Consider the following 25,755-nt stretch of genomic DNA (forward strand, 5'->3'; position numbering starts at 1 on the left):
CTAGGATCATAATTTCTCAGCTTCAAAAGAGGAGCCTAAAGGTAGCCTTCTGCTTGTCCCTCCTCTGCCGACGCCAATTTTGCTGGCAGTGCCATGAATTGAGGAAGCAGGCAAAATGACTCTCTGGGAGCCATTTATTTGAGAACTCTCAAAGGAGAAATACATTTTCCTTTCCTCCTCCTCTAGTGGTGGTGTGTAACATTGTGATTTGGTACTGCTTGTCCTTCTGCATACTGAGATCTGTATGTGACTCCTCCTGCACTGTTGGGGTTTTCAACAATAAATTGTTTGCTGGTTGGTGTTTTCTTTAAATTCTGTTACCTTCCTGGGATGGTGGAGGAGTGTGCTAACAATTGGGACTGAGTTGAGCCTCTGTTTTTGGCACTGTGACTACCAAAGGCTTGGTGGGTAAGCCCAGATTAATCCCATTTCCCATTGATGATGGGGTTGGGCACTTGCTGCAGTTGGATTTAGTTTTAAAAGTCACACTGGAGGCTTGGTTGGAAAGAAGAAAGCACTACATAATTATTGCTTATGTACTAGTTAAATCTATCAGCCAACAGATGTCAAGTGCAGGAAAAAAGTACAGTAATGTTACTATAATGGCATAATAGTTATCATTATAATAATCAGCTGGCATAGCTTTTGATAAGAGGCAGATTCTGAAAAATGTTCAGGGGGAAGGGTTAACCTAGAACTAAGCACAATAAATGGATACTTTTCCTTGCACGAGATGCTTTATAGAGGCTGATGATTCCAGTATAGAAGTGGTAATTTCTCTGTTTACCTGAAAGAGGCATAGAGACTTCAGCCAGGGTTGTATGTTTTGTAGGTACTTCCTGATAATGTGATGGAGCACACCATCCTTGGTTAAAGATGCTGGATTTCAGGATTACCATCCCAGTGGCCTATCAGTAATGGCTTTTGGGAAAGGCAGAGACTTCATCCTTAAGGAGTCATTTGGGCAATTCAGGCAATTTAGACTTGCCTCCAGTAGCTTCAGATGAACTCTTCTTCCTATGGTGAACTGTACTCTATACCTACAAAGTGTGAGCTCAGTTTTGTCAACACTAATTGTGGTGGGCTATGCTCATAGAAGATAAGCTCTTCTCTCTCAGGAGCTGCATTCCCATTTCTGGTTAGGAAGGTGATATTGGAGGGATGAGGAGCAAGATACATGACTCAAAAGGTAGCTTCAGGGAGAGAAAAAAATCTTTTGGGTTTAGGCATACCTGGGCTTAACTACTGACATTTGATAGCTGTTGGACAATTTGCTTAACCTTGCAGAGCATCAGTTACCTGTCTATGTGCTCATCTGTTTCTCATTAACACTTCTGTCTATAAGGTTCTCGTCACTATGCCTGGAACTGTGTGGTGCTCAGTAAACACTTCTGCTTCACCTCATCTTACCCCATTACCTACTTTAAAGAGTAGAAGGGCTGGGAGAAGCTTCTCCTGTTTCTGTAGGGGGTAATTTTGACTTCAATTAGAGCTTTTTGTGAACTTCTTAAGTTGCTGATTGTTGCTTCTGTGAGCCATGATCTATAGACATTCTCTGAAGCTGCTTCATCAGGGGAGACTTTGATATTTAATGTTTAGGTACATCTCTGCCTTATCCAAGGAGTAAAAGAGAGGGTTTAAAAATCCCATCAGGGAGCAATATACCTACTTCTTTCTCAGACCCTTTGTAGCCTTCCTGCTTTCTATTTTTCTGTTAGGTGGGTCACTTGGGGGCACATCCTGTCCTGGGGATCACTCATTTTTACATGGTTTGCTGGTTGTTTGGTACTGTATCTTTACTAGGTAAAGTCTTTATGGTTCTGCGTGGGCTTTTGCTGTGGACTTTTATTTTGGAAGCCTGGAGCATTCAGACAAGGTGATATCTTTTTGGACTATTTTTGGCGGTAGGCCAGCTTGTCACTATGGCTACCACCAGGGAAAGAATGGCAGGACATAGATAGTAACTTCTGTAAGAAATTTGGAAAAGAGGAAGGGGAAAAGAGAAAGAATAGTTTGGTTTTTAAATCATACAGGGAGAACCTTTTGATTTGGACAGAGCTTTATTTCCTTTCCCTCTGAAAATTCTTTTTTTTTTTTTTTTTGCCAGTCCTGGGACATGAACTCAGGGCCTGAGCACTGTCCCTGGCTTCTTTTTGCTCAAGGCTAGCACTCTACCACTTAGGCTTCAGTGACACTTCCGATTTTTCTGTATATGTGGTACTGAGGAATCGAACCCAGGGCTTCATGCATGTTAGGAAAACTCTTCCACATTCCCAGCCCCTGAAAATTCTTTTTAATTGACAAATGTTTATATATCTATATTCCAGGAACTAAGAGCCCCTGAGATACAGTCATGACCAAGTCAAGTTCTTGCTAGAATGTGTTAATGAATGTAGGCACTAACTGAATAATAACCACACATACAAATACAAAAATTACAGTTGCAATAAGTGCTTTTGAGACAAGGGAATGTAGAACCATGAGAATAATTGACAGGGATTTGACTTGATCTTGGGGCTAAGGGGTGTTCAGAAAGGCTTCTTTGAGGAAGTTATGTTTGACTTAAATTGTGAAGAAACAAGTATTTACTAAGCAAAAATGACATAATTTTGAAGAGCTTTTCAGACAGAGGGCTCAGCCTTTTGCAAAGCCTTTAGGGACTGGTGGGTAGTCACTTTTCCTATTGCTGTGACAATATTTGAGAAAATGAGAGCAATTATTTATTTTGGCTCATGGCTTTAGAGGTCTCATTCCATGAGTCCATGGCTCCATTGATTCTGGGCCTGTGGTGAGACGCAGCATTATGACAGCATGACCATGTGACAGAGGCTCCTCACCTCACAGTAGACAGGAAGCAGAATAAAGAGAGGAAGGTACTAGGACAAGCATATGTCTTTCAAAGACATTACCTCAGTGACCTTTTCTCCAACTGGGCCCCCACCTTCCTGAGTTTCTACCACCACCAAGTTTCTATTGAGATTTCAGATCCATTAATGGAGCTAAACCATTGATTAGGTCAGAGCTCAAATGATCTAATATTTTCTGGAAAAGCTCTCACAGGCACACCCTGAGGTCTGTGTTACTAATTTCCTACCCGTGTGTCAATCCAATCAAGTTGACAATCAGCACTAAATATGTTGGGGAGTTCTTTGAGCAACTGGAAACATAGCCAGAGAAAAGAGAATGCAAAGAGGTAGGTTACCAGATGATTTGTGAAGGATTGTCCAGGCAGGGCAGGTCAGCTATGGCAAGGTACTTGTATTTACCTGGAGGAAAGGGATGCCTTTGGAATATTATTGATGTTTGTAGAAGTGAGATGGTTGGATTTTTCAGTCTCTGTCTCTGAGACAGTAGATTTGGGTAGATTTTATAAGGGAGTAAGAATGAAGATCAGAACTGGAATATTATTATAATTTGATATTTTTCCCCATTCAGTCATCTAAATGGTCTTGAGACAGACCCTTTGAAGGATTGGTGACAAAGGGCCTGAGGGAAAAGGAGAGAATAAGAGATGGTAGTTGGGATAGTGGATATAATCAAAGCATGAAATACACCTGTATGAATATGTCACTGTGAGAGCTATTGGTATGTACAATTAATATGCATTAATAATGACAATAAATGAATAGATAATGAAAATGGCACCTTTTCTCTTCTGACTCAATTCCGTGCTCATTGCTGATAGTTAATGTATTGTTAGGGTCATCTGGACATTCAGAAGACAAAGTGGCCCTGTCTGCCAGCCTTTGGAATCATTCCACCTAACTAGAAAAAGGCCTGGAGCTTCCAGGCCTGTCACTTGTTAACATGTGACAGCTACAGAGCCCTCTTTAACCTGCTGTTGTGTCACCATTCCTCTGCTGGCTGTCATTACTGCAGAGTAGAGTAGTGTGGGGAGGCTCTTCCTCTCACCTTGGACACTTTAAGCTATTGACAACTGGCAGCTCCCTGAGATTCAGTGTGCCAAGTTAGCAAAGCCAGCAATTTGTGTAACATTTGATTCTGCTTGGTGTAGGTGTGCACATGTTCCCTCTTGGCAGCAGCCAAAGTCTAGAGGGCCAGAAATGAGTTGGGGTTGTTCTTCCCACTGTGTAGGGGAGACGGGTATAGGAAGGGCCTGTAGCATGCAGAAAACTGGGACAGAGTCTTAGGTTGTCAGATAATTTGTTAGGTGCATGGTGAGTGAATCTGGAACCTAGACCAGTGCCCTTTCTTAGTGGTACTGTGACATTGCCTATTGCCCCTTTCAGTTATTCATTTGGAAGGCTACACAGTGGTTAAGATTATGTCCCTTGGACTTGAGTGGGGTTTAGTTAGAATCTCAGTTTCTAACTGAAGCTTGTGTGAACAGATCATTGTAAGTGTAAGACCACTTATAAGCTTGGACAAGTTGGTAGAGTGTTAGACTTGAGCAAAAAAAACTCAGGAACACCACTCAGGCCAAACCACAGTACTGCTACAAATAACAACAAAGGGAGCTTCTCCACCTCTTTTGTCATGTAAGGACACAGAAAATAAGGGTCATGTGTGAAGCATCTATGAACCCTTAGTTGACACTAAATCTGTTGACACTTTGATCTTGGACTTCTAGAAGTTTGAACAATAAATTTCTGCTGTTTGTAAATTACTGAGTCTATAACAGCCCAAACAAAGTAGGACAGAAATTGGTATGAAAAACTGAAGTTCTTTTACAAAAAAATACCTGACAACATGGAAGCAATTTTTTAAGTGAATACTGGAGTTTTGGGGTACACTGTCATGAAAGGTGCCTTAAGTATAATTCTGCTGGGGCATCAAAAGAAGAGGAGACCTATGAAGACAATCTCAGTTTTCTTTGAGATTATGTAACTCGTAGTGATCAGATGTTGGTTAGAGATCTGGATGGTAAAGGCCATTCTGTTGAGGCACCATATGGGCATTTAGAACATGTTTATTGGAAACTGGAACAAAGACCATTCAGTAAAATAGCAAGGAAATTTACTGAATTGTGTATAAGGTCTAGTCCTTTCTGGAAGCTAGACTTTCTGAGCAATGAAAAAGAATACCAAGTGGAAGAAATAAGTATCGAGGCATAGCATTTCTCTGGACTGCTTGTAAAATATTTGGAGAAAGAAACAAAATTGGAATTTATAATCAAAAGAGAAGGAGAACTTGAAGGTTTGGTAAATTTTAGAGAATTGGGAAAAGTGTGTTCAAGACAGAACATCAGGATGTAACTAAGTGAACCTTTAATAAGGAGATCAGTAAGAGTAGAAGGAAGTCATGATACTCATCTGTGAAAGAATGACAAAACGGGGGAAAGGGAAAGTGGGAGGAGGGAGGGGGGTATGAGGGACAAGGTAGCAAACAGTACAAGAAATGTATCCAATGCCTAATGTATGAAACTGTAACCTCTCTGTACATCAGTTTGATAATAAAAATTTGAAGAAAAAAAAAAGAATGACAAAACATTTGGGGATTTTTTGGGTTCCCTGTCCATCAAAGGCTCAGGATGCCAGGATATTGGAGGCAGAACAATTTCAAGGCATTGCTGCTTGTATTCCAGTGCAGATTTTTTTTTAAATTTCTTTTGAGGCTATTATGAATGAAATTATTTGTCTGGTTTCTCAACCTGTTCATTATTGGAATGTGGAAAAGTTACTGATTTTGGAATATTGATTTTATATCCTATTACATTTCTGAAAGTGTTTATCCAATCTAGAAGTTTTTTTGGCAAAGTCTGTAGGGTCTGTTAAGTATAGGATCACATCATCTGCAACTAGGGATAATTTGACTTCTTTCCCTAATTGGATCTCGTTTATTTCTTTCTCCTGCCTTAGTACTCTGGGTAGGAATTCTGGAACCATATGAATAAGTGAAGAGTGTAGGTACTCTTGTTTTGTTTCTGAGTTCAGGGGAAGTGATTTAATTTCCCTTTCCCTTTCCCTTATTATGATATTGGCTGTACATTTATCCTCTGTAGACCTTATAAGGTTCAGGTGCATTTCTTTGTTCCCAGTTTCTTCATATCTGTTATCATAAAAGGATACTGAATTTTTATCAAAGACCTTTTCTGGATGCTGTCTTTTTATTCTTTTGCTTAAGGCTGGTGTTCTACTATTCTGGCTTTTTTGGTAGTTAATTGTAAATGAGCAGACTTTCCTGTCTGGGCTGGCTTTGGACCACAAATGCAATCCTGAGATCTCAGCCTCCTGAGTAGCTAGGATTATAGGCATGAGTGATAGGTTCCTGGCTCCTCCCCATAGCCTTGTTGTTGTTTTGCCAGTCCTGAGGCTTAAACTCTGGGCCTGGGTAATGTCCCTGAGCTCCTTTAGTTCAAGGCTATTGCTCTACTACTTGAGCCACAGTACTTCTGGATTTTTCTGTGATTCATTGGGATTAAGAGTCTCATGGCCTTTCATGTCAGGGGTTGGCTTGGAACAGTGATCCTCAGATCTCACCCTCAGATCTCAGCCTCCTGAGTAGCTAGGATTATAGGCATGAGCTACCAGCATCTGGATAAGCCTTTTCTTTAATTTTTAAATAAATTTTTGAATGTATGTTGTGTTTCATTTTCCTTATTCTCTCAGTATTTATTTCCTTCATGATTTTTTTCTTTGATCCACTCGTTATTGTTAATTTTGCTGGGCACTGGGACAGTACCTAGGCCCTCTCCCCCCCAAAAAAAGTTAATTTCACAAATTTGTGTATCTGGGAATATTTGGATTTCTCCTTTTTTTTTTTTTGCTAGTACTAGAAGGACCTTGTACTTGACCTTGTCTGAACCTCTACCACTACCTCTATACCTCTAGCCCAGTGTTCTCTTTTGTAACTGTACTTGGAACTCAGGACCTTGTGTTCTCACTTTGCTGATACTATATCACTTGGACATACCTCTACTTCCTGATTTTTACTGGTTAATTGGAGATATTACCTTGGATTTGTCTTTCTGGGCTGGCTTTGAACCAAGATCCTCAGATCTAAGCCTCCTGAGAAGCTGGGATCATAGAAGTGAGTCACTGGCTAGCTAGCCTAGTCCATCTTTTTGCTGATTATTTTGGAGATTATCAACGTTTTGATTCTCCTGGCCTTGAACTGTGATACACCCTTCAGAGTAGCACTACAGTTGTGTATGGTGACCCTCAACTAGTCTTTTCTTTTGGTGACATTCAACTAGTCTTTTCTTTTGAAAGACAGTTTTGCTGGATATAGTATTATTAGTTGAAAGTTTGATTTAACACTTCGAATGTATCATCTCACTGTCTTGGCCTTCAACATTTCTGGTGAAAGATAGCTTATTGGGGATTCCATGTATATCTAGTCACTTCTTTCTCTACTTTCAAGATTGCATCTTATCTTTCATTATAATTTGACTGTAATGTGTCTTGATTTGTATCTGTTTGACTTCATCCTATTTGGAGTTGAACCTCTGGGCTGTTAATATTCATATCTTTCATCAGATTTGGGAAGTTTTTGGCCATTAGTTTTTTTACATGCATTCTCTGTCCCTTTATTTTTATCTCTCTTTATGGAGTTCTCACAATGTATAGATTGGTTTGCTTGATTACCTGTAAGCTGGCCTGGATTCTTCTGCTGTATCTCAATGAAAATTATGAGTAGACAAAGGGTACTTTCCTCAGCATTGGTAGTTTTGAGCCACAGAGTGTCTAGGGATCATGGGTGAGTAGGTGCTTATTACTTAAATTTCTAGAGGCCAGAGACTTACAGCTCTAGATGCTTAGGCCAGGCAGAGGCTTACTGCTATGAACCATAACTCTCTGTGGCCCCAGACTGCATCCCAAAATTCATGGCTTACTGTAGTAGCATGTGATTGATGCTAGTGTTACAGCTCTAAGCCTTGAGTGTCAGAATCCTTGGCTTTGAGCAGAGGTTAATGTTTCAGTTCTGCAGCCTTTGGTATCAGGGCTCTTACTCCTTAGGGCTTTGAAGTTTACTGGAATTCTTCCAGTGACTGGGGTTTGTAGTCTCTCAACTTTGAATGTTCATAGCGGTCTGTGGCTTTGTCTCCTCTCATTGTCTTTCATCATCCTTTGTCTACCTTCCTTCTTTCTATTCTGACCACTCTTTGGAACTCTTCAGTAGCATGCTCAATGTTAATGCTGTTGCCACTACCACTATTGCTACCAGTACTGTGGCTGCTACCAGCACTGATACTTGAGCAGTTTAGCCTACTGAAGCTATGATAAAGATCACAAGTAGGGAAGAGAAGACCACTTAGAGGGAAGCCTTTTTTGCCGTAACACTGGAGGTGGGTGGCAGTACAGGAGTGTCTTCTGGCTGACTTGAGAAATGAGCTGAACAGCTTGTTTACACAGCCTGGAGGGGTTGGTTGTAACAGTTGACATGCAGATGACATTCAGAGCACAACTTCTGTTTTATCATGGTTAACACATCTATTACTGATTTTTGCTTGGACACTGGGTGAGTGGTCTTCTTTCTTTGGCCCTAGTTAGGACCTGCAAGGTATGGAACACCAGAGTAGAGGCATGGCTCTCTGAAGTAGCTGCATGTTGGACCCGCTAAGGTTTATCATGATTATCTTGCCTGTTGGGATTGCTTTTGGTACTGGTGCAGATTGTAACTAGAACAAGGCATCCTGATGCAGGGGTCATGTGTTCAACAGCCATGGTTACAGTGTCCCTTGCAGGTAGAATGTGGTTCTTTCTGGACAATTCCTCACTGAGGGCTGCCAGGTATACAGACTGATAGCTTCTTATGGTAGAGACATAGCTCCATTTGATCTGTCAGCCTGCTCCTCCTTATAGCCTCATTTACTCACAGAAAAACATCAAAGGATTTCTGCAGAAGATGACTCAACAAAGGCTTAACTAAAATTCTCAGTGATGTTTAAGTGTCATTATACCTGATTCAATACCTAGGAAGAATTGGGTCCTGTTTTGTTTTTGTTTTTTTGTCTGAGACCAAGGCTTGAACTTATCTAATGCTTGCTTTTGCTCATTGGCTGGTACTCTTACCACCTAAGCCACATCTCCAACCTATAGTTGAGTCCTTTTGATCTGTTTTAGTAGTACCCTGGCCAGGTCACTTAGTCTTTGTTTCCATCTTTATTCAGTATTTTTTCTTTTTTTAATTAGACTGATAAATTTCCATTATCCTACCATCAGATCCACTAATTCTTCTGCCTGCCACATCTACCTTTGTATCCTTTCAGTGAAAAAAAAAATTTTTTTTTCCTGTCGGTCATGGGGCTTGAACTCTGGGCGTGGGCACTGTCCCTGAGCTCTTCAGCTCAAGTGCCACTTCTGGTTTTCTGGTGGTTAATTGGAGATAAGAGTCTCACGGACTTTCTTGACTGGGCTGGCTTTGAACTGCAATCCTCAGATCTCAGTCTGCTTAGTAGCTAGGATTACAGGCATGAGCCACTGGCGCCTGGCTTTCAGTGAAACTTTATCATAGTTATTGTACTTTTAAGCTTCAGAATTTTTACTTTGGTTGTTTCTTATTTCTTTCTAGTTACATGTCTTTATTTCTTGGAGTATCTTTAAGATAGGTACTAGAGTTTGAACTCTAGTCCTTGTGCTTGCTTATTTAGCTTATTTGCTTGGCTGGCATTCTACCATTATGACTATCATTCTACCACTACAGCTCTACTTTTTGCTGTTTATTTTGGAGATGGCATCTTGTGATGTTTTTTGCCCATGAACCATGACTTTTGGATCTCAGCCTCCTAAGTAGCTAGAATCACAAGTGTGAATGAACCACCAGTGCTGTGTGTGGGGGACTGTACTGGTGCTTGAACTCCAGGCTTTGTGCTTGCTTAGTTTTGCTCACTCACTTGAACTACAGCCCCAGCTCTGCTTTTTGCTGATTGTTTTGAAGAAGAAGCCTTTCTGACTTTGTCTGGACTGACATCAAACCTTGATCCTTCACATAGCAGCTTCCTGAGTAGTTAGGATAACAGACATGAGCCACTGGCATGTGGCTTGGCTGTTTTAACTTTTAAAGTCTTTGTTTAGTTGATCTTCCATCAGGTCTTGTCAGGGACAATGTCTTTTGGTTAACTGTTTTTCTCTAAACATGCCATATTTTTCTGTTTCTTAGTATGAATTGTATTTTTTGTTAAAAACTGAGCATATGAAATCTAATCTGGTGACTCAAGAAATTGGTTGTCCATTATATTTCCAAAGTCTATGAGATTCTTTTTTGTCTTTTTTTTTTTACTTTTTAAACCATACTGGGGATGGAATCTAGAGCTTCATACTTGCCAGAAAAGTGTTCTACCACTAAGCTACACTTTTTTTCTTTTGCTTTGGACAGGTTGTCTGTTTTCTGGGAATTAGAATCATATACATTTCAGGTCTCTTTTGGGTCTTTTCTAAGCCTGAACTTTTTACCTGCTAATGAGTTTGACTTTCTAATTTGCCCCATTTTTGTGGTTGCTCCTTTGATCAGAAGCATCAATCCATGATCAGGAAACCAGTATTAGGAACGCAGATCTTTTTTGTACAAGCTACTGTAGGAATACCTTTGCAGTTGTCTGCCATGAGTTTGAGGGCTGAATAGTTGCTCCTGTGATAAGAATTTGGAAGTCTTCAGTAGTGTAAGAAAGATTCTTTCAGTACAGTTGCCCCTAAATGGAGAGATTAGTTTTGATGCTTGCTACTCCATTTTTTCCAGAATCTTTTCCCTTATGTTTTTTTTTTTTTTTTTTTACCTTGGGTTGATTACTTCTAAAACTCAGTTTCCTTATCTGAATAAGAATTTTCTTATGCCCACTTCTTTAGAGAAGTTAGGATGAAATCAGATAATGTATGTTGTGTGTTGGTAGGTGCTCAGTGAATAGGGAGGGTTATAATACCTTTAAAGAACTCATTAAGAGAGAAGCTATGGAGTGGGCTTTAGGTGTTGGGAGAAGCGAGTCAGGGCATGAGACAGTCTGGTTGTTTGCCTTGGTAAGGATGGTTCTTGGAAAAGGTATTTAAAGTTGGGCTCCAGTCTATGTCTTTCTCTGGGGATGGTGAGCAACTACTTGAAGTAGAGGAAAAGCAATAGGCAGAAGCATTGAGTGGCAGTCTGAAAAAACAGTATTTTTTGGAGGTGGGGTAGAGTCTACTACTATTAGAGGAAACTTCATGGGAACCCTGGCTCTTTTGAGTCAGATTGACTGGCCATATGTATATGATATGACCTTGGGCAATTGACATCCTCTTCTTTCTGAGCTCTGATTATCTAATCTGTAAAAGGGAAATGATAATATTGACTTGTAGTATTAGGTGATAATTAATATATGTGAAACATTTAGTACAGCGTCTATCACATAGTAACTGATGATTAAGACAGCAAATATAGCTCTTGAGAAGTTAAATTGTTCTAAACTCCTTTTGCCAGTTAAAACTTTTGTGAAATGTTCATCCGCAGATCCATTGATCCTTTAGTCAGTTTTTACAAAGCATGTCCCACTTTATCCCCATGTGATTCTCCATTATATTTAGATAACTCTACAAACTTCTTATTGGTTATAATACTTTTTATGTTCTGGTCTTTGTCCACCTGTCTTGACAGCATCGTTTGCGCCTTTGCCTTCTATGTTTTGGCCACAGTAACCTTTCTGCTTCTTGAACCAAGGGCCTTTGATCCATTTGTACCCTCTGCCTTTAGTACTCTTCTTCATCTGTACTTGATAGACAACTTCACAATTGGTGATTCATACCCATTCTGCTGTTATTTATGAGAAAGGCCTACTATAAAGTGACTGTTTAAAAAAAAGTGACTACTTAAATTATAACATAACCGTCTGTTTTAGTCCATTTCTGTTGCTGTAACAAAACATCTGAGACTGGACATTTGTAAAAAATAGCTTACTGTGATTCATGGTTCTGGAAGGTGGGAAGTCTGAGTGTGGTGCCAGCATCTACTTTGCTTCTGGTGAGGACATTGTGGTTCTTCACTTGTGAAGAAGAAAAGAGAGAAAGGGAGCCAACCCAATTTATAACCACCGCTCTTAACGCTCCCTAGTTCTGAAAGAACTGTGGTACTCCATTGTGAGGACCTCACAATGTGTGGTCCTCACAATGTGTGACCTCATCACTGCTGCTGCTTATTACTACTACTTTTTTGGCCACTACTAGGGCTTTAACCCAGGGTTTCATGTTCTCTAGCTTACTTGCTCATAGCTAATACTATACATTTGAACCAAGCTTCCAGCCCATCTTTTTTTTAAAATTTATTTGTTTATTAATTGAACACAAATTTTTTGACAAGGTGTTGTGCAAAAAGGGTACAGTTACATAGTAGTGCAGTGTGTACATTTCTTACGTCCTGTTTTTCTATCTCTTCTCTAGGTCAGGTAGACATATATACAATATACAATGTATCAAGAACATATACAGTAGCCACGTGGCCACGCCCAAGAAAATTCGCCTAGGGCTTTAAATGTAATGTCGATATTAGACCATATGTCGACAGTAGTCTTATATGAACGTACATACCTAGCTTTTGAGCTATTGTATTCCCCTGAGAGGTCAATTTTTGACCTTTATATGTTGAGTAATTGTTTGGTTTTAGTTACATACTGTTGAGTCGCTGCCCCAATCCTGTGGGGAATACTATTTGACAAGCAGTTTTTGGTTTCACAGACTTGGTCTCTACTGTCTCTCCGTCTCCCTTTCTTAACAGTCATATATCAGGGAGATCATGCCCCTTTGTTTTCTGTGTTCTAGGCTTGTCTCGCTCAACATTATTTGTTCGAGTTCTGACCATTTCCCTGCGAATAACAATATTTCACCATTCCTAATCGCTATGTAGTATTCCATTGTGTATAAGTACAATATTTTTTGGATCCACTCATCTGTGGAGGGGCATCTGGGTTGTTTCCATATTTTGGCTATTGTGAATTGTGCCGCGATAAACATGGAAGTACAAATGTCTTTTTGATATCTTGGGGTTTCCAGCCCATCTTTTTGCTCAGGTACTTTTCTGCCTGAGCTGGATTTGAACCTTGAACCTCTAGGTCTCAGCATTTTTTTTTCCAGTCATGTGGCTTGGACTTATGGCCTGGGCACTGTCCCTGAGCTCTTTTGTTCAAGGCTAGTATTCTACCACTTTGAGTCACAGTGCCACTTCTGGTTTTCTGGTGGTTACTTGGAGATAGGAGTCTCATGGGCTTTCCTGCCGGGGTTGGCTTTGAACTGTGATCCTCAGGTCTCAACCTCCTGAGTAGCTAGGATTATAGGCATGAGCCATGGACACCTGGCTAGGTCTCAGCTTTTTGAGTAGTGCATATTACAGGCGTGAGCTACCAACAACTGGTTCTTGATCATTTTTTAAAAAGATTCTATCACTTCTCAGTACTAGATTTGAGAATCAGATTTCAACATGAATTTTTACTGAGAAAAACCATATCAAACCATACTACTATGTGATATTTTTCTTCTTTGATTGCTTGTTAACTCTGTTTTCTCTTTGCTCAAATGTAAGTTCCATGAGTGTAGAGACCATATCTTCTGGCCTGTACACAGTTGTATTCCTAATGTTAAGAACTACTTGGTGGGAGGAGGTAACAAACAGTACAAGAAACGTACCCAAGGCCTAACATATGAAACTGTAACCTCTCTGTACATCACTTTGACAATAAATAGAAAAAAAATTAAAAAAAAGAACTACTTGGCATATAGTAGATGATTAAACAACATTTTTTCAATGAATGAGTTTGCAAATGAGAATGTGTTCTTTTATTGCTCAGAACCTGGGTACACAGGTGTTCATATTCACATTGCTTTATACCTAAATAAATGTAATCAAAATGGTTCTCTTTCTGTTCATTATTTATTAAGTGCTTTCTTTTCTCTCACCCTTCCAGTAATTGGAACATTCTAAGGAGAGACCAGTTTTCCCTTCCTTCATTTCATGTAGCTCTTTTTCTTCTTGACATTTTGTTATTGGAAAGGAGAGTTTGTAGTTGCTGGGCTTTGAGTATTGATTTTTAGGTTTTCTGTTATAAGGAAGCAAGCTCTACTTCATTTGTGTAGAATAAACACAAAAGCTCATGAAGACATGGCAAATTTATCTCACTCTTGATTTTCTCCTGACAGTTTTTGCAGTAGTACTGAAATGCTTAGATATGGTCATTAGCCCAAACTGGCAAATTGACAATGGCCAGATAGAAGCAAATTCACACAATGTGAGTGGGTGGCAATATGAGACATTAGAGGTTGGAGTAGGGGATGGTGCTTCTTTTTCTGGCAGTGGTCTGGTTTTTCATGGCAAATATTGACCATGTGAGTAAAACTCAGACTAATTTAGTTCTCCATGTTTTATAGGTCCTGTAGCCTTGGAGCTGCAGAGACTGTAGGGGGCTACTCAGTGCTGTTGTGCTCACCTAGGCCAATACTTTTTTTTTTGTGGCTTTGCTAAAGAAGTTTCCCTAGTTCTTTGAAATAAGAAAGAAGTGTGGGGCTCTAGCCACTTTTGCAGTACTTGAATTGTAAATGTTATTAGCTCTGAAAATCTTGCCTTTAGAGAATGAAACCCCAGGAATGGATATGAGCAAGAGAAGGGTATCTGGAGCAGGGTTAGCCAACAGAGAAATGGGTTTGCCTTCTAATAAGTTCTATTCCTAGTGATAACTGTAGCAACGCAGCTATAGGTTGCCACTCATTTTTAGAGTTCTATTCTACTCAAGGCTGCCTCCTGTTTCCCTTTAACGGTCTCAAGTGAATGACATTGCATAGACTTTAGCTATATCATTCACTTATTTTCTTTCTTTAAAGGCTTAACCTTGTGGCTGAGTCCAAGAGTATTTGGCCACTTTTGCTCCCACTCTGCTGTACTTTCTCTTGCTGTAGTTACTAACCATCCTCTTTCCCTCTGGGATAATTTTATATTAAACATTCTCATAAAGTTCATTTTTGTTGAAGTTCGTCACCCCTATCCCTTTTATACAAGAAGTTCAGTTACAAGGCAGAAAGACTGGTATTTGAGGTTTTGGGGCCAGAAGGTGAGTTTTTGATAGAGCAGTTGACTGGCTTTCTCAATCAACTTTTTCTGTATTTAAAAATCATCAAGTGGGGCTGGGAATGTGGCTTAGCGGTAGGGTGCTTGTTTAGCATGCATGAAGCCCTGGGTTCAATTCCTCAGCACCACAGAGACAAAAAAGCCAGAAGTGGCTCTGTGGCTCAAGTGGTAGAGTGCTAGCCTTGAGCAAAAAAGAAGCCAGGGGCAGTGCTCAGGCCCTAAGTCCCAAGCTCCAGGACTGGCAAAAAAACCCCAAAAAACAACAAAACCCCCCCACATTAAGTGTGTATGTGTGTAAATGTGTGTGTGTGTGTCAGAGGGAAGGGATAAGAAAGAGCAGTACACGTAGGTACCAGTGGCTCATAACTATAATCCTAGCTACTCAGGAGGCCTAGATTTGGAGAATCTTGTTTCAAGGTCAGCCCATGCAGAAAAGTTTGCTAGATTAAATCTCCAAAATAAAGAGGGCTTGGAGGCACAGGTCAAATAGCAGAGTGTTATGCTAGCAAGTGTGAGGTCCTGAGTTCAGAACCCAGTACTGCCAAAAAAATGTGTGTAGGGAATGATGAACATGATCAAAGAATATTATCACATGTGGAAATAACATAGTTAAACTCCTTACCTTGTTCAGTTGGTACATGCTAATAAGAAATTGGGAAAGAAAAGAAAAAGAAATCCCTGGACTAAATTCTGCCAGAAAAAAAATATTAGCTTCCTTTCATTTCTTTTGCCTCTCTTCAGTCTTCTCTGTGCTAAGTCATAACCCTATTTAATCTTTTTTCACTTAGTATATTTCCAGGTTCCCTGTGTTGTTTCTGCAATTCCCTGTCAAAGAAGTATTTTCTTTTAGAAAATTTTCACAGCTGTCTTTTGACCGGAGTTGTAGGTAATTTTTTTTGTGTGTGTGTGTCAGTCTTGTGGCTTGAACTCTGGGCCTGGGCACTGTTCCTGTTTTCTGGTAGTTAACTGGAGATAAGAGTCTCACAGACTTTCCTGCCTGGGCTGGCTTTGAATTGCAATCCTTAGATCTCAGCTTCCTGAGTAGCTAGGATTTATAGGCGTGAGCCACCAGTGCTGCAGGTAATATTTTTAAATTAAATTTTATTGACAAGGTGATGTACAGTGGGGGTACAGTTACATAATAAGGTAGTGAGCACACTTCTTTTATTTATTTATTTTTTTGCCAGTCCTGGGCAAACTCAGGGGCTGAGCACTGTCCCTGGCTTCTTCCCGCTCAAGGCTAGCACTCTGCCACCTGAGCTACAGCTCCCCTTCTGGCCGTTTTCCATATATGTGGTGCTGGGGAATCAAACCAAGAGCTTCATGTGTAGGAGGCAAATGCTCTTGCCACTAGGCCATATTCCCAGCCCCCGTGAGTACACTTCTTGTCACATCTGTAACACCCTCCCTCATTTTTCTTTCCCATCCCTAGTTCAGGTAAGCATATATACAGTATCCAATGTAGGTAATATGTTTTGATCCATTTCTTCCACTGTCTTACCCCATACTCCAGGCTATAATATGCTTTTTTCATTTCCTCCCTTCCCTCCACTTCCTCCCTGATGTAGAATGGTGGTCAGGATAGCTAAATGCACAGTTACTGTCTCCTAACCCATTTTGATTACTGTGATTCTGGGTCATGTAAAAGTGGGTCCCCCAAATTAGAGATTCTTCCTACCTTCAGACTGATGATGCTCTAAATTTCTGTCATCCCTAATCGAACTTTTTATTTAAAATATTAGGTTAAAGGTCAAGTGTATTGTTAAAAAGTAAACTTGCCTCTGTTTTCCTCTTCTTACCTTACATCTTAAATGAGAATTTTAAAACCAGCTACAATGTTTGTGTTCACAAGGATTTCTGTGTATCAGGCTTCCCAGTACCTACATTTCCCATATTCTTCCCCTTTCTTCGTGTGTGTGTGTGTGTGTGTGTATGTATATATATATATACTGGGGGGCTTGAACTCGGCTACAACTTGAGTCATGCTTCCAGTCCTCTCCTGTATTCCTGTGTATCTGGTAGAATTATAGCCTGCTGTGGAAACAGCCTTCATATATCTCTCTTATACACATATACTGGAACAGACTAGTTCCAAGGAATAGACACTTCTCTAAGAGGAACTCACCCTGTTTCATGCAAATGCCTTCTATTGCAGCAAAATCCTGAGACTTCGAAAAAGAAAATTAGTCGCTTTTCTTTTTCCCTCCCCCAAGAGGCCTCAAAGCTCCTAAAATAAACCCTAAGAAATCTGGTACTTACAGCTTCAGCTCAGAAAGCAGACAAATTGCAAATCTGGTACAGTAAGACTCTCCTCTCCTCTGATCTTTTTCTATTTTCTTTCTCAATTTATTTTAACATCCCTTTTCATGGTTTTACCTTTTAGAATCTTTTAGGCCTTTCTTGGCCAGCTCCTGGCAGGAGAAGCAGCAGGGCTTCCAGTCCTGACTTACAGTTTACATTTCTTCTCCATTCTCTTGGTTTCCTGCCCTACTTCACCTCCCAGAATCCTGGTCCCTTTTCCCTCAGAAAAGACACTGTTGTGTAGTGATACGTAGTTTTGTAATTTTGATGGCAAAAGTACTGGTCTACTTATTTGGGTGAATTTGGGAGCTTGTTTTATTCATGTTTTGCTAAATGAAGTGGTCCCTGACCCTATTTTAGTACCATCTTTCTTTCCCTGTACTGCCCCTGGAGCCTCCATGAGCCCTGTTGCCAGAGAAAATGGAGAATTCTTTCCCATGATTAAGTCTGGAGTATTGCCCTATGAAGTTAGGAAATATCATTTCAGAGCAAGATGTCAGAGAGTCTTCCTGAAGTTCCCATGGAACAAGTTGACCTTTCAGTTCATTTTTTCAACATCTTTGTGGGCCCATTTGAAGAGAGCTCAAGCAGCAATTAGGACTAAGCAAAGAAAACTAACTTGAAGTTACAATATTTTAATGAGAAGCATCAAATATCTGAGCCTACTGAAACATGCTACACAGGAGTTAGAGCTCTATTTTTTCCTACTTTGTTCTTCCCTTTTTGTATTTTTTTTTCCTTCCAGAAAAAAACTTGAGGACTTCCCATTATTTCTTTGGTGATGGCATGAAGATCCTGTTGAAAGTCAGGCCGGTGGCGGGTGCAGGGGTGGACCTGCTTTCAGGTACTGCTTAATCTAGAGACTGGTTTATTTGGGGAAGGGTTAAGCTAGATCCATTTGCCGCCACCAAGGATTCTTAGGGACTATGTTTTCCAAGTCTTTTCTGTGTTACATTATTAAGCTCTTTGAGTTCATTTGAGAAGCAGTTAGTTTGATATTATATTTAAGGACTTGGGCTTTGAGGTCACATTGCTTTCTAATTCTGCCTCTGCTATTTATTAGATTTGTGACCTTGAAAATGAGGTGTAAGCTCTGAGCCTGTTTCCTTATCTGTAGTAGGAGGATAATGATGACACCTATGATGCATGTTTGGTACAATCTTGGTACCTGGTGACTAAATACTCTTTAAATGATGGCTGTGATTATTATTTTGGGATAGTGATGGAAAATCACATTGGTTTGAATGTGTCTCCTGAAGTTGATGTGTTGAGAACAATCCTTTGAGCGACAGTAGTAGAAGGTGAGACCCTTAAGAAATGATTAAGTGCTAGACATCAGTGGATCATACCTGCAATCCTAGATTCTCAGGGGATAAGATCTAAGGATTATGGTTCAAAGCCAGCCTGGGCAGAAAAGTCTGTGAGACTCTTATCTTCAGTTAGCTACCAAAAATAGACAGAAGTAGAGCTGTAGCTTAAGTGGTAGAGTGCTGGCCCTAAGTAAAAAAGCTAAGGGATAGTGCCTAGATACTTAGTTCAAGCCCCAGAACTGGCACCCAAAAATAGAGGTAATTAAGTCACGAGAGCTCTGTCCTCATGAATAGATTAATGCTTTTATTATCAGAGTAGGTTTCTGATAAAGGGATGAATTGGGTCTCTCATCCATGTGATTCTTTTTGTTATGTTATGTTATGATATGACAAGAAGGATCTCATCAGTTACTAGCCTTTGGATCTTGGATTTTTCAGCCTCTATGAGTATAAGAAATCTTTGTTCTTTATAAACTACCTGATTTTAGGTAACCTTTTTTTTTAATTAAAAAGATGCACAGAGAGGTTACAGTTACATGAGCCAGGTAAAGAGTACATTTCTTTTTAGATAATGTCACCCTGGTCTTAGGTATTTTATTATAATAATACAAACTAGACCAGTATTGACCTTTTGGCAAGACAAAAGATGGTAGAAAATGGCTAGAATAACCTTGAAGAGAAAATAAGGGGTTGATGGGAGAGAAAGTATGTAGCAAAATGAACAAACAGGAAAACTCAGTATTTTGATATACTTTGAGTACTGTTGTCTTATTTCACTAAAAAATTCTAAGAAATCCCTTTTATTAGTCCACCAATTAGTTATTTTCCCAGGAATTCTTTTTTTTTTTTTTGGCCAGTCCTGGGGCTTGGGCTCAGGGCCTGAGCACTGTCCCTGGCTTCTTTTTTGGCTCAAGGCTAGCATTCTGCCACTTGAGCCACAGCGCCACTTCTGGCCATTTTCTGTATATGTGGTGCTGGGGAATCGAACCCAGGGCCTCATGTATATGAGGCAGGCACTCTTACCACTAGGCCATATCCCCAGCCCCCCCAGGAATTCTTAAATGGTCCTGCTGGCTTTTCAACAAAGATTGAGAAGCCATAGAAGCCACAATATCCTCCATTACCAAGATATCATTAGTTTTGTAAAACCTACTGCTGTGTTTTGCCACTTGCACTTTGAAGTGTTATAAATAATTAAAGCTGAACTGTACTTGTCAGACTAGGTTCAAAAATTGCATTTGGGGATGCTATACCTTTGTCCTGACAATGTGTTTATTAGCTTGCTTGGTTATTCCAGCAATACTGACCCTGGAAGCTTCAAGAGTGGAGCACAGAGAGAAACACATGAGGAAATGCTCAACATCCCTGGTAGTAAAGGAAATGCAAATAAAAACAACCCTGAGATACCACCTCACCCCAGTTAGAATGGCCTATACTCTGAACTCAGGCAACAACAAATGCTGGAGGGGGTGCGGGGAAAGAGGAACCCTTCTCCATTGTTGGTGGGAGTGCAAATTAGTATAATCACTTTGGAGAACATTATGGAAGTTTCTCAAAAAGCTCAATATAGACCTACCCTATGACCCAGCCATACCACTCCTAGGCATCTATCCTAAACAGCAAAACCCAAGATATCAAAAAGACATTTGTACTTCCATGTTTATGGCGGCACAATTCACAATAGCCAAAATATGGAAACAACCCAGATGCCCCTCCACAGACGAATGGATCCAAAAAATATGGTACCTATACACAATGGAATACTACATAGCGATTAGGAATGGTGAAATATTGTTATTCGCAGGGAAATGGTCAGAACTTGAACAAATAATGTTGAGCGAGACAAGCCTAGAACACAGAAAACAAAGGGGCATGATCTCCCTGATATATGACTGTTAAGAAAGGGAGACGGAGAGACAGTAGAGACCAAGTCTGTGAATACTGTATATGTTCTTGATACTTTGTATATTGTATATATGTCTACCTGACCTAGAGAAGGGATAGAAAAACAGGACGTAAGATATCACAAGAAATGTACACACTGCCCTACTTTGTAACTGTACCCTTTTTGCACAACACCTTGTAAAAAAAATTGTGTTCAATTAATAAACAAAAAAAGAGTGGAGCACAGGGTAGCTCCTATTTCCAGTGTTTTTGCTGTAGTCCTTTTGGGGATGGAAGGAAATGGAACTACTTACTTGTGGGCTACTAATCCTCCCCACGTATGTCTGTGGGGGAAAGAATAAATTGTTAGCTGGAGCAGAGTGACAGAGGTTGGGAACTTCTCAATTTGTAAAACAATTAGGTGAAAACAAGTAAATTAGATGAAAATCTTTCTTAGATTGATTTGCCTTCTCATGAAGATGTTAGGTTTTGGGCTATTTCTCTCCAGACCTGCTCATTATAACACTAAGAGGTTGGCTCAGCCTCTGATAAGTGTTCATTGTGATGATGGTGGAAGAAAGAAGAGGCTCATCTAAAGGTTCTGCAGCATAAGTGCTGTCAGTGCCCATTGCTCTCAGTTCTTGGCAGGGTCATTCATCAGTGCAGAGGTCTGGCTTGATGAGGCTGTGTATACATAACAGACCAAGGCACAGTGGTCCAGAATGCAAGTTTAGAATTATAAGCCCTCAGATTTAGAGCCTTTTTTTTGCTACTTCCAGGTGGGTAGACTAGAATCTTTTGGCTGCTGTAACAAATCAACACAAATTTGGTGGTTTATTCTCTCATAGTTGTAGAGGCCAGAGATCTGAAATGAATATTACTGGGTTGAAATCCAGGTATTGTGCTTCCTCCAGACATAGGACAGGATCTGTGCCTTTTTCCAGCTTTTAGTGGCTGGCTACCATGTTCCTTGGCTTATGACCATATCAATCTGGTCTTCAAGGTAGCATCTTTAAACCTTCCCTCCTATGTTTACATGCCTACCTTTTCCCATGACTGTTAATCTCACTATGCCCTTTCTTCCTTCCTTCTTTCCTTCCTTCCTTCCTTCCTTCCTTCCTTCCTTCCTTCCTTCCTTCCTTCCTTCCTTCCTTCCTTCCTTCCAGTTTTGGGTTTTTTTTTGTCCTGGGGCTTGGGCTCAGGGTCTGAGCACTGTCCCTGGCATCTTTTTGCTCAAGGCTAACACTCTATCACTTGAGCCACAGCGCCACTTCTGGCGCTTTACTGTTTATGTGGTGCTTGAGGAATCAACCAGGGCTTCATGCATGCAACATAAGGACTCTACTGTTAAGCCATATTCCTAGCCCCATGTTTCTTTCTTATAAGGACCCTTGTGGCTATACTTAGAATCTATTTGTTTAATCTAGGATAATCATTAAGATCTTTAGTCATATCTGTAAGGGCCCTTTACCACCAGGCACTGGTGGTTCATAATCCTATCACCTATAAACTAAGGATCTGAGGATCACAGTTCAGAGCTAGCCTGAGCAGACAAATCTGAGGGAATCTTGTCTCCCATTAACCAGCAAAAAGCTGGAAGTGAAGGTATGACTCTTATGGTAGTGAAATGGTTGAGCTAGAACAAGAGGCCTTGAGTTCAAGCTCCAGTACTGGCACAAACAAAAGTCTTTTGTAAGGTCATAAATGCCCCTTTACAAGTTCCATGAATTAGGATCTGATATCTTTAGGGAGCTATTATTATTATTATTATTATTATTACTGTTATTATTATTATGCCAGTCATAGTGGGTGACCTTCTGCAATGTGAACTTACCTCCTTATTTGTAAAAATAAAAAATGGCAAACACAGATTCTATATGGAATTGAAATACTGTTGTTACTTGATTAACTTCTACAGAAGGGAAAGAAATTATTCCTTAAGAGTTAGTTGCTGGTGCACACCTATGATCTTGGCACACAGAGACCTGAATTGGAGAACTGATTGGAAAATTTAAAGACAGCAAATGCTATATAATGAGTTCCAGATAAGGCTGGGATACAAAGCATGGATCCTTTCTTAAAAAAAAAAAAAAAAAGGCAAGGGGACAGCAGGAGAAAATGAGGGAGGGAGGAAAAAAAGTAAACTAAAGTTTGCCATAAGTAGTAACGTGTAACCTTAGCTATGTCAGAGGGTGATATGATGAGAATTATTATTGCCAACCAAGGCAAAATTTCTCAAGACTCCATCTCAACCACTATAAAGCTGAGCATGGTGGTATGCACCTGTCATCTGAACTACCCTGAAAGTATAGTTATGTACAAGTGTAATAGGAAGATCACTGTTTAGGTGATCTTGGAATAAATGTGATATCCTATTTAAAAATGAGATGAAAAAGTCTGGGTATATGGCACAAGTGATAAAGCATCTGCCTAGCAAACCGAAGGCTCTGAGTTCAAACCCCATTACTACTCAAAAAAGCTTATTTGTGCTGGGATAGTTTTCCCTCATGCCCAAGTTGGCCCTATTTTTCTCTTCGATCTTTGGACATCACCACATAGTCATCAGGTGTTACTGAGGACATCTTCTTACTCAGTCCTTCTTTTCCCTTTCTTAGTGTTTGCCTAACTCAGGGTTTATTGTAGACTGAATACTTGTGTTCCCCAAAATGTATGTGTTGCAGTCTGAACTCAAGTGTAGAGGAAGGTAATGAATAAGAGTACATGAGGTAAATGGGCTAGTGTTCCTTTAAGAAGAGATACCAAAGATATGTGTGTGTGTTACTTGTGTGTGTATATACATGTGTGCATATGCATGCAACATGGGCAGAGGTTATGTTGGGCTATGACAACAATGCATCTTTCCAGAAGCCAGAATAAGAGGCTCTGCCAGAAGCTTCATTAATTGGGATCTTGATCTTGGAATTTAGCCTCCAGAATTTATAAGAAAGTAAATTTTTGTAGTTTAAACCACTAGCTAGTCTGTGGTATTTTGTTATGGCAGCTCAAGACTTCTACCAGGGATATAAGCTAGCAGTTATCCACTTGTGCCTATACACTTAGGAATAAGCTTGGACTCTAGAATTCCAAATTACTCAACATTGTTTTGGCTGTGTTCCCACTTTCCCATGGATAATTGCAACTCCATAATGAAGGAGGAAGAAATATTATTTTTATAATGGTATTTAGTATCTGGTAGCTAGTAGCAAAAGGTATGTGTCCCAGGGAGGTACTGTAAATACGTTTCATCTGTTTTGTTACCTGCTGTTTCACGAACACATCCCTGAGCATTTTAATCTTGTTTTTCATACTTGTCTTCAAATGAATGAATTTTTTTGATTTGCAAATTTGGGGATAATTACTATGTTCATTTCTGTCTTCCCTTTCATTTATTTCTGGTTCCAGGAGACAAGTCATGTGATTAAAAGGGTGATTTACAATACTGGTTTCTGGCTGCCTTGGCACAGTAGTGGAGGGTTCTCACCATCTTTTTAGCTGGGTAAAGGTCTCACTGGCCTGGGCTCAGATGAACTAAAAGGCATGGGGCTCTAACTTCATAGTACATTGAAACATATGTTTTACACTGGAGAATTTCTGAGCATAGGGCAGAAAAATCTCACATGTTTTCTTTCTCATATGATTAAGGATGCTATATATAGAACATTGTATATAGCATTGTGGGAGATATGGTGTTTAATGCAGAGATCCTTAGTATATGTGGTTCATATGAATATAATGAAAGGCACTTTAAACTTCTGGGTATATCACAGAATTGGGAACATCCTTCTGAGTCCATGATGCTTTGGAATTTGAAGCTGTAAGAGGAAGCAATAGAGGAAGGCTGTGATGATAATGGCTTACTTTCTGTTTGATTTTTCTTGGTATTTTGCCCCCGCAAGTCCTTTCTTCTTTGTAGATTGGGACTGTTACATATGCTTTATATAAATGCAGGTATTTTATAAATACCAAACAGTTGAGGGAGAAGATTGAAAGATAATCCTGTGGACAAGTCGGCTCATGATAGGGAAATGGTAGAGATGTATATGATAATGCCTAGAAAACAACTGAAGATGGTAAGAAACCAGAAGGTAGAAAGGATTTGAATTAATGTAGAACAGCATGGGATCTCAGCTTGGAGGCGTCTGATCTGAGCAGGATATAGATGGTAAGATCACAGGGAGAATTTGACTGTGAGAATGAGAAGAGACAGGGTGCAGTTAGATTTGGAATACTGGCAGCAGATTGGCTTATCTTGGAAGATTGGCTTGTCTTTGATACCCCCCCCTTTTTCTTCTACCTCCTCCAGTTCATATGTTCCCCCCATTATGATAGTCATAGTTTTGATGTCTTCTAGAAGGCAGTAGAGGGGCCTCAGCCATCTCTGTATCTTAGCTACTCATGTGTCCATCACATAGGCAGTGCTACCCAGGTAGCTGATGAATGTGTTTTAGGTAAGGCTTGGTCAGCTATGTAATAAGGATTGTGAAATGTCCAATAAGAACTGTGAAATGTGAAGGTTTGGGGTAGGGCAATGTGGCAACAAATATATAACTGACTTTGGGAGGTGAGTCAGGATTTAACTGAGAAGGAAACTTGAAAGATGATAAATCATTCTTCAAGAATTTACTTAAATATTTCGGCAGATCCCTGATGATTCACATCTGTAAACCTAGCTTCTTGGGAGGCTGAGAATGGGAAGATGAGGTTTGAGGACAGCTTGGGCAGAAAAGTTTGCAAGACTCCCATCTCAACTGCACCCATAGCTGGGTATAGTTGTTGCAATGTTTTATAGCATGTTAGCAATGCTATAGAAGGCTGAGTTAGATAAGATCTCCATGCCTGGCCAGTCCAGGCCGAAAAGTCTGAAAGATTCTGTCTCCACAGAGGGAAACAGGACAGTGGCATGTGTCTATGACTCCAGCAATAATGGGAAACCTAAAAATAGGCAGGTTGTGGCTCAGGTGGAACCTGGGTGGGAAGTAAAATCCTATCCTGAAAGTAACCAGTGGGAAATAGGACTGGAGGCACAGCTTTGTGGAAGGTGCAAGTATAGCAAGCATGAGGTCTAGAGTTCAAACCTAAGCACCACAAAAATTATTAAACATTTCTTTTGTATTAAGTGTCAGACTAGTTGGGACTGTTAGGTATGTTCTGTGTAGATGCAGATGTGATATAGTCCCTATTCGTATGATGCTTATAGTCTAGCAAGAAGGGCAAATGTATAGGACAGTGTGGTAAGTGCCACGATTAGTGAATGACAGATACTTTGGCAGCACCAAATCTGCCTGAG

The 25,755-nt window shown here is 40.1% G+C and overlaps 1 protein-coding gene across 3 annotated transcripts in view; it reads left to right on the forward strand.

Moving 5' to 3' along the window:
• The window catches only part of Sil1 (SIL1 nucleotide exchange factor), a 223,990-nt gene that overhangs the window by 12,271 nt on the left and 185,964 nt on the right, over positions 1–25,755 (forward strand). For 2 of the 3 annotated variants that reach the window (XM_048331640.1, XM_048331638.1), the window contains exon 2: positions 18,020–18,118. The exons of the other annotated variant lie outside the window; for it this stretch is intronic. The gene's annotated coding sequence lies outside the window, so the exon portion shown is untranslated. The remainder of the gene's footprint in view (positions 1–18,019; positions 18,119–25,755) is intronic. 3 annotated transcript variants of the gene reach the window in all.

The sequence above is a fragment of the Perognathus longimembris genome, chromosome 22 (genome assembly GCF_023159225.1).
Source record: "Perognathus longimembris pacificus isolate PPM17 chromosome 22, ASM2315922v1, whole genome shotgun sequence".
NCBI classification, from domain to species: domain Eukaryota; kingdom Metazoa; phylum Chordata; class Mammalia; order Rodentia; family Heteromyidae; genus Perognathus; species Perognathus longimembris.